We start from the raw sequence: 12618 nt of genomic DNA, 5'->3' as shown, positions 1-12618 counted from the left end.
GTCCTAGGATTCTTTGTCATTGAAGAAATTCACCAAACCGTTGTGGAGACAGGCAGGGTTCTGGGGAGCAGGGTTCACATAGGATTTAAGGCTCCATGTAATACAGTTCACTGAAACACAAGATGTAAACATCTGCCTTAGCGTTAGACTCGCCATCTGTTGGACCAAGTGAACCGCCGGTCTCAGGCCAGCAGACTCACACGAAATGAACACTGTTGGACCCTTACTAATTCAGTTAGTGACTGTCCAGATTTTCCTGACATTTTTGTCTAGGTCTGAGATGAGGAGGCTGCCAGCCCTGGAGGGGACGGTGGAAAGCAGTAAGGACATTCCACATTGTTGCCAAATTCTCAGTAATGGCTTCTCTATTAAAAGTAAGTGAAAACCGAGGGGTACCTGGGTGGCTTGGTCAGTTAAGCAACCGATTCTTGACTTTGGCTCTGGCCGTGGTCTCATGGTTTGTGAGTTCAAGCCCCACACCGGGCTCTGTGCTGACAGTACAGAGCCTGCTTGGTATTCTCTCTCTCTCTCTCTCTCTCTCTCTCTCTCTCTGTATCCCTTGTTGTCTCTCTCCCTCTTTCTCAAAATAAATAAACTTTTACAAATTTTTTAAAAAATAAGTAAACAGAAAAACTATAGATACTCTACAAAGAATGCAACATAGGGACAGTAAATGCTTTCCTGAAGATTCTGAGAAGGGCAAATATCTGAAAAAAATTTTTTCATACAAAAATGACATTTCAGGAGGCAGTTATTGGTTACCTTCCTAAAAGATGAAAAAAAAAACCCTGACAACTCTGCAACACAAAGCCTGAGGAACACATTAAAGTAAGGGTAGAAATACAAGACATTCTGGCTTATATAAAAATAATGCAGGAATATCTAATATATGTTAGAGTATTTTTATAGCAGTGATAGTCAAAGGCTAAAAACCATGTCATGTTGTAGAAAACAAATGTGGAACCCTTTCAGAATACTGGGGAGGAAACTGAAGACAAGAAAATGATCAGAAAGATGGTGGATGGGAAAGAGATAGTAGACATTTTGTTTCAATAGATTAAATGAGGGGAAAAAAGCATACATTGGCTGACAGTGAGGAAAAACCACCCAGAGCTAAATAAACTTAGATTCAAAATTTGAAAAGGCTCTATTTTGTGGTAAAATTAATAAAATATTCAACACATGGAATATCCTAGCAAAAATGTTAATATCAAAAACAGGAAGAAGAGAATTTTGTAAGCATCTGGGTTGAAAAGGAGGATTATGTGTAAAAACAAAAACAGTCAGGCTTCTGGTTATTCCCCCATGACATTTAATGCAACCAGACAATAGGATAATACCAACCATGTTTTATGGGGAAAGTAAAATGACCTAAAAATTCTATAGTTTGTCAAACGTTTTGAGTGTTCAAAAGTCAGAGACATCCTGACAAAAGCAAGACCTCAGAAAAGTCTAATCATTATTCTTCCTTTCTTAAGAAAATTTCTCAGTTGCATATTCCAGTTAATTGAGTGAATACGAAGCTAAAGAGTGCGCTCTGGTTCTGCTCTGATGCTGTCACCCCCCCCACTCCACCCCCCGCCATAAGCTGTTCTCACTGGTTACAGTGAAACAATTTGGACAAAATACAAAGACAACCCCTAGAGATCCAAAAAGTAAACAAAACAATGCAGGTTTGGGAGAGGAGTTAAAACATGAAATGGCCCAGAGTATTGTATTTGTATTTACTTTTTGTTTTGTTTTGTTTAAAAAAATTTTTAGACATTTATTTATTTTTGAGAGACAGAGAGTGAGCAGGGGAGAGGCAGATAGAGAGGGAGACACAGAATTCAAAGCAGGCTCCAGACTCTGAGCTGTCAGCACAGAGCCCGATGCAGGGCTCGAATTCACAAACCATGAGATTGTGACCTGAGCCTAAGTGGGAGGCTTAACTGACTGAGCCACCCAGGCGCCCTGTTTTGTTTTGTTTTGTTCTGGTTCTTCTTTTAAAGCTTTGCTTAAAGGGCAGACTTCCTTTCAGAGAAAGGCAAGATGGTCACAGCAGCACTAGCAGCAGCATCTCCACTAGAAAACTTTTCTTTCTGGCCAGCAGCAGCCAGAAAAAGTAGATCCTGGTGGTCAGATAGTAAAGGGAGAATCACAGAGCCCAGGCTAGGTCTATATTTTGTAATCCCTGGAGCAACTGCTTAAGAAATTCAACCATAGCCAATTGATAGGTTAGAATGAAATGCTAAATATATTCAAAGAATCAAAGAGAAGCCAAGAAAGTGAAAGTGGTATAAAAAAATAAAGAAATATTAGACTAAGAAACACTGGTAATATAGTGGTAGACTAGGGGCCCCTGGGTGGCTCAGTTGGTTAAGCAGCAGACTTCAACTCAGGTCACAATCTCACAGTTTGTGAGTTTGAGCCCCGCATCGGGCTCTGTCCTGACAGCTCAGAGCCTGGAGCCTGCTTCAGATTCTGTGTCTCCCTCTCTCTGTTCCTTCCCTGCTCACACTCTGGCACTCTCTCTCTTAAAAATAGATAAACATTAAAAAAAATTTTTTTAATGTAGTGGTGGACTAAATCCAAACAAATTGATGATTATGAATAAATGTTAATGGTATAATCACTCCAATTGTAGGTCCAATATAAACAGAACAGATAAAAAGCAACACACTATTCTTCTGAAGAGGCACACTCTGAAATAAGGGCACATAAAGATTAAAAGTAAGTGGATGGAAAAAAGACATGCCATGCAAACTGTAATAATAAGAAGAATGAAATCATTATTTTAAATATTACATAGAATAGACCTTAAGACAAGAATGTTATCAGAAATTAAAGGGATTTCTTAATGATAAAAGCTATAGTTCATCAGAAAGACATAACAGTTATAAATACATTAGCCTTTAATGACAGAATCTCAAAATACATGTAGCAAACACTGACAGAGTAAAAGGAAGAAATAGATAATTCTGCAATTACAGTATTGTACATATAACACTTCTCTTCCAGCAATTGATAGAACAACTAGACAGAGAACATTCAGTAAAGCCACATAATATCTGACCAACATTGTCTACCACTTTGATGTAATTGATATTTATAGAATGCTACATCCAACAACTGTAGAATATGCATTATTTATTAGTGCCCATGGTGTATTCACTAAGATAGATCACATGCTGGGCCACACAACAAGTCTCAATAAATTTAATAGGACTTAAATCATATAGAGTGTATTCTCAGACCACAATAGAATTAAATGGAAATTAATTATCAAAAGAGATCCAGAAAACCCATGAATACCTAGAAATGAAATAGCATATTTCTAAATGATTCATGGGCCAAAGACAAAATCACAAAAGAAGTTAGAAAATATTTTGATGGAGCACTTGGGTGGCTCAGTCAGTTAAGTGTCTAATCATGATCTCACGTCATGATCTCATGAGTTCCAGCCCCACATGGGGCTCTGTGCTGACAGCTCAGAGCCTGGAGCCTCCTTCCAATTTTGTGTCCATCTCTCTCTGCCCTCCCCTGCTTGTGATCTCTTTCTTCCCCTCTCTCTCAAAAATAAATAAGCATTAAAAAAAGAAAAGAAAATATTTTGAACTGAATGACAATGAATACAACATACCAAATCTTATGGGAGGCAGAGGGAGAAAGCAGTGTTTAGAAGGAATCTATAGATTTATATGCTTATATGAGAAAAGAAGAAATATTTAAGATCAAGGACTGGGGCGCCTGGGTGGCTCAGTCGGTTAAGCCTCAGACTTCGGCTCAGGTCAGATCTCACATTCGTGGATTCGAGCCCCGCGTCAGGCTCTGTGCTGACAGTTAGCTCAGAGCCTGGAGCCTGCTTCCGGTTCTGTCTCCTTCTCTCTCTGCCACTCCCCCTCTTATGCTCTGTCTTCTCTGTATCAAAAATAAATAAAATATTTTAAAAAAAAAGGTCAAGGACTAAGCTCCCACATTGAGAAAGTAAGAAAAGAAGAGCAGATTAAAAACAAAGTTAAGTAGAAGGAAGGAAATTATGAAGATAAGAGAATAAGTCATTGAAAGAGAACAGACAATAGAGAAAATTAACAAATCTAAAAACTGGCTCTTCAAAAAAGATCAACAAAATTGACAAACTTTTAGTGAGACTGATGAAGGAAAAAAAGAAGAGAGGGGTGCCTGGGTGGTTCAGTTGGTAGAGCAGCCAACCTCAGCCCAGGTCATGATCTCAAGACCCACATCGGGCTCTGCACTCTCCGTGCAGAGCCTGATTCCGATCCTTTGTTCCTCTCTCTCTGCCCCTCCCCTGCTCACTCTCTCTCTTTCAAAAATAAATAGAACATTAAAAAAAAAAAGAGAGAATACAAATCACCAACAGCAGGAATGAGAAATTATCAACTACAGATCCTTCAAAAATTAAATGTATAATAAGAAAATTTTATGAACAATTTTCTTGCCAACACATTAAAAATTTTTTGACAAAATGGACACATTTCTTGGAAAATACAACTTACCAAAACTAACACAAGAAAAAACAAAGTCTGAATCATTTCATTCCATCTATTAAAGATTGAATTTACTATCAAAAACTATCTTACTGAGAAAACTCTAGGTCCCAGTGGCTTCAGTGGTGAAGCCAATGAAAAATTTAATGAACAAAAAACTTACACAAACTTTTTCAGAAAACAGAAGTGATGATTGCTCAACTTATTCTAATATTAGCATTACCTTTATATCAAAACATTTAAAGAAATTATAAGAAAACCACAGATCAATATTTTTCATAATTATAGATATAAAAATCATTAACAAAATACTAGCAAAGAGGTGAAGGGGGTCAAAAGTTACAAACTCTAGGAATAAAATAGATAAGTCATGGGGGTAGTAATCTACAGCTTGGTGATTTAGTTAATAAACTGTATTGCATTTTTGTGAGTATAAGAGGAGATCTTAAAAATTCTCATCAGAAGAAAAAAGCAATTTTGCGACTATGCGTGTGCTTATTGTGGCTTATTGTGGTGATCACTCTGCAATATATATAGAAGTATATAATCATGACATGCTCTCCCTGATCACATATGTCAATTATACTTTAGTAAAAAAAAAAAGCGAATGGAACCCAACAATATGCAAGAAGGAGGATACATCATGACTAATTAGAGTTCATCCTAGAAATGTAAGGTTGATTTAACATTTGCAATGAATCAGTGTAACTCAGTCTATTAACAGAATACACTAGAAAAGTCATATGATCATTTTAATAGATGATTAAGAAGCATTTGACAAAACAACATTCTTGAATGATATAAACTTTCAGTGAACTAGAAGTAGTAAGGAAATTCCTCAAATTGATAAAGGACATCTACAGAAACCTCCAGCTGACGGCATGCATACTAAAGAAGGACTGACTTATCTCCTGCTGAGGATAGGAGCAGAACAAGGCAGGAATGTGTGCTCTCACAACTTGCTGCAATACAGGGGGTAGTGGTCTGAACTCAAAAGAACTGCATTTGTAATCTTACCTTGCCTTTCAGACTGTATAAACCTGACCAATTTATTTATCCTCTCTGAGGCTGTTTCTGCACCTATGAAGTGAGTATAATAATGCTTGCTCTAGTAATTGGGTTAAGTCCCTAGCACAATGCCTAACATAGCAAAGAGATTAATAAATGTAAGTATTACATTTGTACCTACGCAATAGTCTATAAAGTCTCTGAATGCAGAAACCATTCCTCTTTTATTAATTTCCACATCTTCAGTGCTTAGCTCAGTACCTAGCACAAAGTGAATGTTACATAAAAATTTATTGGCTAAATTATTGAGATTAGAACATTAATAAATGGCACCTTAAAGATTCTTAAGCTTTCTAACTGAAATTCCAAGGGTAGGCCACTCCCAATGAAAAATAGTCATCTTTAATTTTGGTGGAGTTTGGATTGTGTCATTTACCTTCCCTTGATCCTTGGCTTCTTTGGGGGAGTCCTGTTAATCACGTATGTTTTGATTACAAGCTCTGAGACAGAACAGAGGCATCGTATTCAGGACCCTCTCTTCTAAGTCTGCTTCTCAACTGAGCAGTCCTCCACTCCAGCTAAGTTGATTTCTCCACCGTCCCTTGAACATTTTTTCATTGTACCACTTGAGTCATCTGTTCCACCTGAAATGTCCCTTCCCCTCCTCTCTTCAATCCACATTTTACCCCATTTTCAGGGCCTCTCCCTTAGGAGCCTTTCTCCCATCTGACATTTACCTTGTCAGAAATGTTTTTTCCCTAGCATGTTATTTTGGAGGAAATATAATTAAGAATAAAAATCTCTTGCCAATGCAGAAATTCCTCTCCACAAAATACAGGAAAGAAAGAAAGCAGTTGAACCAGACTGTGATGTGGATCACAGACAATCTGCCAAACAGTTGCAAAGAAAGAAAGAAATCTCACCCTTTTGGATAGCCAAGCAGGTACAACCCATTGTGCACATGGTCTGAAGATAACTAGTTCTCAAGAAAAAAAGAATTGACAGCACCTTTTGTCACACACAGTTCATCCTGAATTCATCTGATAATTGGCTGGCTACCTGTGTTTGCTAACTGCCTTTATCTAAAGGAAGAAATCATAGGATGTCCTTTGGATGCCAAATTCTGCAACTTGAAGCCAGGTGCCCTCCCAAAGTTAGGATCCTACCCTACCTTGGAAACCAGGGGATAGAGGTGCTATTTTCTTTGATTACGCTTTAAAGAGACAGCTCCCAAATCCTTGAGAAAAACATTTCTGGCTTGTAAAACTGTCATGAGGCTTATTTAGCTTTTTTAGATTTACATATATTTCAAAAAGGTAGGAAAAGAATTTACACATATACATTTTAATCTTCTAAGTAAATGTTCTAAGGAAAGGGAGGTGGGAAGTCTCTTTTTTTACACACTAGAGAGACTGAAAACACTTTTTTAATTTGTTTTTTTCCCTTACAAACTCATATAGCATTTTGGTTAGTGCCATTAAAATGCTACTTCACTGATGGAGGTATTCGTATACTCCTCATCTCTTTTTCCTTCTGGGTTGTGGTAGAAAGTGTGTCCTCTGCGTTTGTGCTGTGGCACCTGATGTGTCCTGAGTACATTGCTGGAGGTTAGCTAAAATTGATTGAATAATCAGTGTACCTGTGTAGTGTAATATCCCAAGTTTGGTTATGTTTCAAAGCCACTTTATTTTCAGTTATGAACCATCTATTCTGCTATTATGGTGTTAAGTTTGATAAACACATTTTGGAGGAAAGAATTAAAAATCAATTCCAACGGCAAGGCCTACATACTGCTAATATTTCACAATGGCTTTCTAAATGTCACAGAACCTTCACTGTAGGAAGGATGGCACTAAAGTCATGAGGCAAAGCACTGATATACATGGAAGAGAAACTACACATGTTTTCATCCAGTTAGACCTTTAGCAACCAGAATTCTCCAAGGGAATTATTCCCTAATAGGGTGGTGGTTCACCAAGTGTGAGCCCAGACTAGTAGCACACTGATGCCTGGGAGCTTATTAGAAAGGCATGTTTTCAGTCCACCCTGTACCATCTAATCAGAAACTCCGGGGGTGGCTCCAGCAGCCGGTGTTTTAACAAGCCCTTGGCGGGGGGAGGGTTGATACTAATGTTGCGAACCACTGACCTCACACATCCTTTGCATGCTATGGATTAACTTCTTTCCTTTGAATCTAGAATTGTACTAATTATGTATCATTCTTGGGAGATTTAGGGAAATAGCCACTCAGATAAGTACTTTTTTTTTTTTTTATTCTGTGGTTCAGGTTGAGAAAGGCTGGATGGTATTTTAGCTCTTTCATGTATCCTCTCTATGGTAATGCTAATAAGACACAGGACAAAGGGGTGACGTGTCTGGGGACCTGGAGTCCTGCACATTCATTTGTGGGCCTGCTGTCTTTCTATTCAGCCCATCTCTGGCTTTGATCATCAATGAATGAGCATCCCCAATCTGTTTGGGCTCTCATCTTTTGAGTTGTTGTGGTCCTCTGTGGATTGGCTTCAACGTACTCTGTTAGGAACTGTGTCCTCAAGAAGCCCAGATAGGTGCACCATATACATTTATTGGAAGCTTCCTGTTTTCCTGATGCTGGTACTAGAGGAATCAGTATTTTAAAAACAGTACCTGTGGTTGCAAAGTTGGAAAGATGTCATGTGTACTTAATTAGGCTAAGCCAACAAAACCTAAGAACTTCAATAGTGAATAAAATTGTGGGAGAAAAATAGGATAAAGTCTTCCACTCTTAAGGACTTATTATTTAACATCTGTGGGAGGTTGTGGTTTACACTTCAGAAGGAAAAGTTCAATAAAATGGGGAAGGTGTTGAGGTTAGAGGGGGGAACACAAAGAAATGGAGCATCCTACAAGGCAATGGCCAAGGAGAACTCCCAGGGGACATGGCTGGGAAGACGGGACTCAGGATAGCATGTTAATGAGAATTTTTATTAGTTTGCTTTGTGGTGTGTGATTAGGGCCCATTTTGATTAAGGGCAGTACAGCAACTGCCCATGCAAAAGTCTTCAAAATCTGCATGGCTCATAAATGCTTTTAATATGAGTCAGTTATCTTTAGAGAATTCAACTAGTGTTGAGTCTGGGGTGGTCAAGCATCGTCAAGAGCAAAAACAGAGACTCCATCTGGGGACACCTGACCTCTAGGTTTCAGTTGTCTTTACGAGTGTTAACATTATTTCCACAAAGGTGATGACTGCCGACTGTTTTCCGACAGTGGTACTGCTAAATATTGGTATGATTTCACAAAGGTTTTCAAGATCAAATGAGGGTGGAAAAGTTCTTTTATCTTTTCTTAAGATGAAGCCTTCTTTTCAAGATCCATTTGCATTTGACCAAGAGGATAGCATGGCCCCATGCCCCAGCCTTGGATTATTTAAACTTGCATCCGGCTCTTTGCCCACTCCTCAGCTTGGCAGGACACAGCTAGAGTAGTTCAGGCTCCACTAGCTAGGGGCCTTTTGAGGTGATCTTCAGCTACTGTTTACACCAAGGCTGAAGGCCTCCTGATCTCCCCCCAACCCCCAGCTCAGAGCTATCTCCTTTCAATTTCTCCCATTTTTATAGAGAGCCATCCAACTCCACTCAGCTGTTTGATCTCACATGTTCACATCTGCTACTTAACATTGGTTTCCAAGTATGTGAAAACTTTTATATTGAAGATGATGATTTTGTTTGGTTTAAAAAACAAAACAAACAGAAACATCCTCCAGTTAGAAGCACCCATTTTCTCAGCTCTTAGGGCTGTGGCAAGAAACCTTTTTTCTCTTTTCTTTTTTTTTCTGACAAGTGCCCTTCTCCATGCCCATCACCCCCTTTCCCCTCTCCTGCTCCCCAATCAGCCCTCAGTGCTCAGTATTTAATAGTTTCTCATGGTTTGCCTCCCTCCATCTCCCCAACTATTTTCCCCCTTCCCCCTCATAGTCTTTGGTAAGTTCTCCTGTTACATTTATGAGTGAAAACATATGGCATCTGTTCTTCTCTGCCTGACTTACTTCGCTTAGCATGACACCCTCAAGTTCCATCCATGTTGCTACGAATGGCCAGATTTCATTCTTTCTTATTGCCATGTATTATTCCATTGTATATATAAACCACATTTTCTTGACCCATTCATCAGTTGATAGACATTTAAGTTCTTTCCATAATTTGGCTATTGTTGACAGTGCCGCTATGAACATTGGGGTACATATGCTCCTTTGCATCAGCCCTTCTGTATCCCTTGAGTATATCCCTAGCAGTGCTATTGCTAGGTCATAGGGGAGTTCTATTGTTAATTTTTTGAGGCACCTCCACACTGTTTTCCAGAGGGGCTGCATCAGTTTACATTCCCACCAACAGTGTAGGAGGGTGCCTGTGTCTCCACATCCTCGCCAGCATCTATAGTCTCCTGATTCGTTCATTTTAGCCACTCTGACCAGTGTAAGGTGGTATCTCAGTGTGGTTTTGATTTGTGTTTCCCTGATGATGAGTGATGCTGATCATCATTTCATGTGTCTGTTGGCCATCTGAATGTCCTCTTTGGAGAAGGATCTATTCATGTCTTCTGCCCATTTCTTTACTGGATTATTTGTTTTTTGGGTGTGGAGTTTGGTGAGTTCCTTATAAATTTTGGATACTAGCCCTTTATTCAATATGCCATTTGCAACTATCTTTTCCCATTCCGTTGGTTGCCTGTTAGTTTTTTTGACTGTGCTTTTTATCTTGATGAGGTCCCAACAGTTCATTTTTGCTCTTGGTTCCCTTACCTTTGGGGATGTGTTGAGTAGGAAATTGCTGCGGTTGAGGTCGAGGAGGTTGTTTCCTGCTTTCTTCTCTAGCATTTTGAAGGTTTCCTGTCTTACACTGAGGTCCTTAATCCACTTTGAGTTTATTTGTATATGGTGTAAGAAAGTGGTCTAGTTTCATTCTTCTGCATGTTGCCGTCCAGCTCTCCCAGCACCATCTGCTAAAGAGGCTGTCTTTTTTCCAGTGGATACTCTTTCCTGCTTTGTCAAAGATTAATTGGCCATACATTTGTGGGTCCAATTCTGGGTTCTCTATTTGATTCTATTGGTCTATGTGTCTGTTTTTGTGCCAATACCATACTGTGTTGATGATGACAGCTTTGTAGTAGAGGCTAAAGTCTGGGATTGTGATGCCTCCTGTTTTGGTTTTCTTCTTCAATATTACTTTGGCTATTCAGAGTCTTTTGTGGTTCCATACGAATCTTAGGATAATTTGTTCTAGCTTTGTGGAGAATGCTGGTGCAATTTTGATTGGGATTGCACAGAATGTGCAGATTGCTTTGGGTAATAATGACATTTTAACAATGTTTATTCTTCTGATCCCATGAGCATGGAATGTTTTTTCATTTCTTTGTGTCTTCTTCAATTTCCTTCATATGTTTTCTATAATTTTCAGCATACAGATCTTTTACATCTTTGGTTAGGTTTATTTCTAGGTATTTTATGGTTTTTCTTGCAACTGTGAATGGGATCAGTTTCTTGATTTCTCTTTCTGTTGCTTCATTATTATTGTATAAAAATGCAACCAATTTCTGTACATTGATTTTATACCTTGCAAGTTTGCTGAATTCATGGATCAATTCTAGTAGGCTTCTGGTGGAGTCTGTCGGGTAAGAAAACTTTTTTCTTAGCCCATCCATCTCATTAAAAGCTATCATCCACCCAGGAGCTCAAGCCAGAAATTAACAGATCAGCTCTAAACACTTCTCTTCATATCTTACATCAGGTCTATTACCAAATCAAAATAATTTATTTTCAAGTTACAGCTAGTCTCTGTCCTCTTCCCTCCATCTCATTGCCACCAATCTAGTCCAAGTCACCATACCTCTTACGTGGACCACTGCCATAGTCGCCAGTGTGGTTTCTGTGAATCCGTTCTCTTCATTTAGTTATCACAAAGCAGGGACAGTGCTCTACTTAAAATGTAAATGGTCTCATGTCACTTTCCTGCCTAAAACTCTTCACAGATGAGTTTGGCAAAATCCAAACTCCACCACACATGCCTACATAATATTGGCCCTGCCTAGCCCTCCAAGTGCATTTTGTGCTATTTCTGCCCCTATCCCCACCCTCACCTCACCTTTGTTTACTAAATTGCTTACTTAGTTCAGCTGTATTGGGATGAATAATATTTGCAGACTTACCAAAGCTTAGCCCATACCATTAGCCTATGTTCAGACAGCTCATACTTAACCATGTGCTAATGGCATTTCTAAGTTTTCTCACTAAAGTATTTAACCTTAGATGAAATTAAGTAATGCACCATGAGTTTAGCTACTGCAGAAATATGTCTTTCCCAATTAAACTCAGAACTGTTCTTGATCTCTTCTATAATGTCTGTCAACTGTCTTTAGATTTTTGAAGAGTCTTGCACATATTTTTTTCAACTCTTTAATTTTGGGTCTGTAACGGTGTACAGTGTGTCACACAGGCAAAGTATACATCATATGTAAACACATCATACAAAATGTCTTATTTCAGCCTTGATCACTATGGAAGAATGTCAGACATTAAAAAAAAAGTCTCAATCTTCTTCAATCTTAATCTTAAAATTTTCTGAGTGATTGCTCAGTGCTATGGGAATTTTTAAGAGAAAAACAGCTGGTAAAAGCTGCAAAACATAGCTTAGCCAAAAAGTTTGGTGTGTTTCCTTTTAACCACTGTAGACCCCAGAGGATGGACAGTCAACATGAGACTTGTGTCAAAGAAATGGTAAAAAGGACACATCTAATTAGACACATCAATCACGCCTCAAATTAGTGGTTTTCATTTTTCTTAGTTCTAAATGGCAGATTCCCATCCAAGTACTAACCAGGCCCGACCCTGCTTAGCTTCCAAGATCAGACAAGGGCACATTCAGGGTGGTATGGCCATAGACTAAATGGCAGGCTCAAATTGGGTAATTTGAAGAGAGTTAATACATGGACTATTTATAAAGGTATAAGTAAGACTGAGGAATAGCAAAAAGGAATGGTATGTGGTACCTGGGGATAATTGAACAATATATATATTTGTATGGAACTTGGGTATATTTGTTACAGATTTAGCCAATTCTAATACATAAGTGATCTTCTAAAATGTATA

This window comes from Suricata suricatta, chromosome 5, assembly GCF_006229205.1.
Source record: "Suricata suricatta isolate VVHF042 chromosome 5, meerkat_22Aug2017_6uvM2_HiC, whole genome shotgun sequence".
In the NCBI taxonomy this organism is placed as follows: domain Eukaryota; kingdom Metazoa; phylum Chordata; class Mammalia; order Carnivora; family Herpestidae; genus Suricata; species Suricata suricatta.
This window is presented reverse-complemented; position numbering follows the sequence as displayed.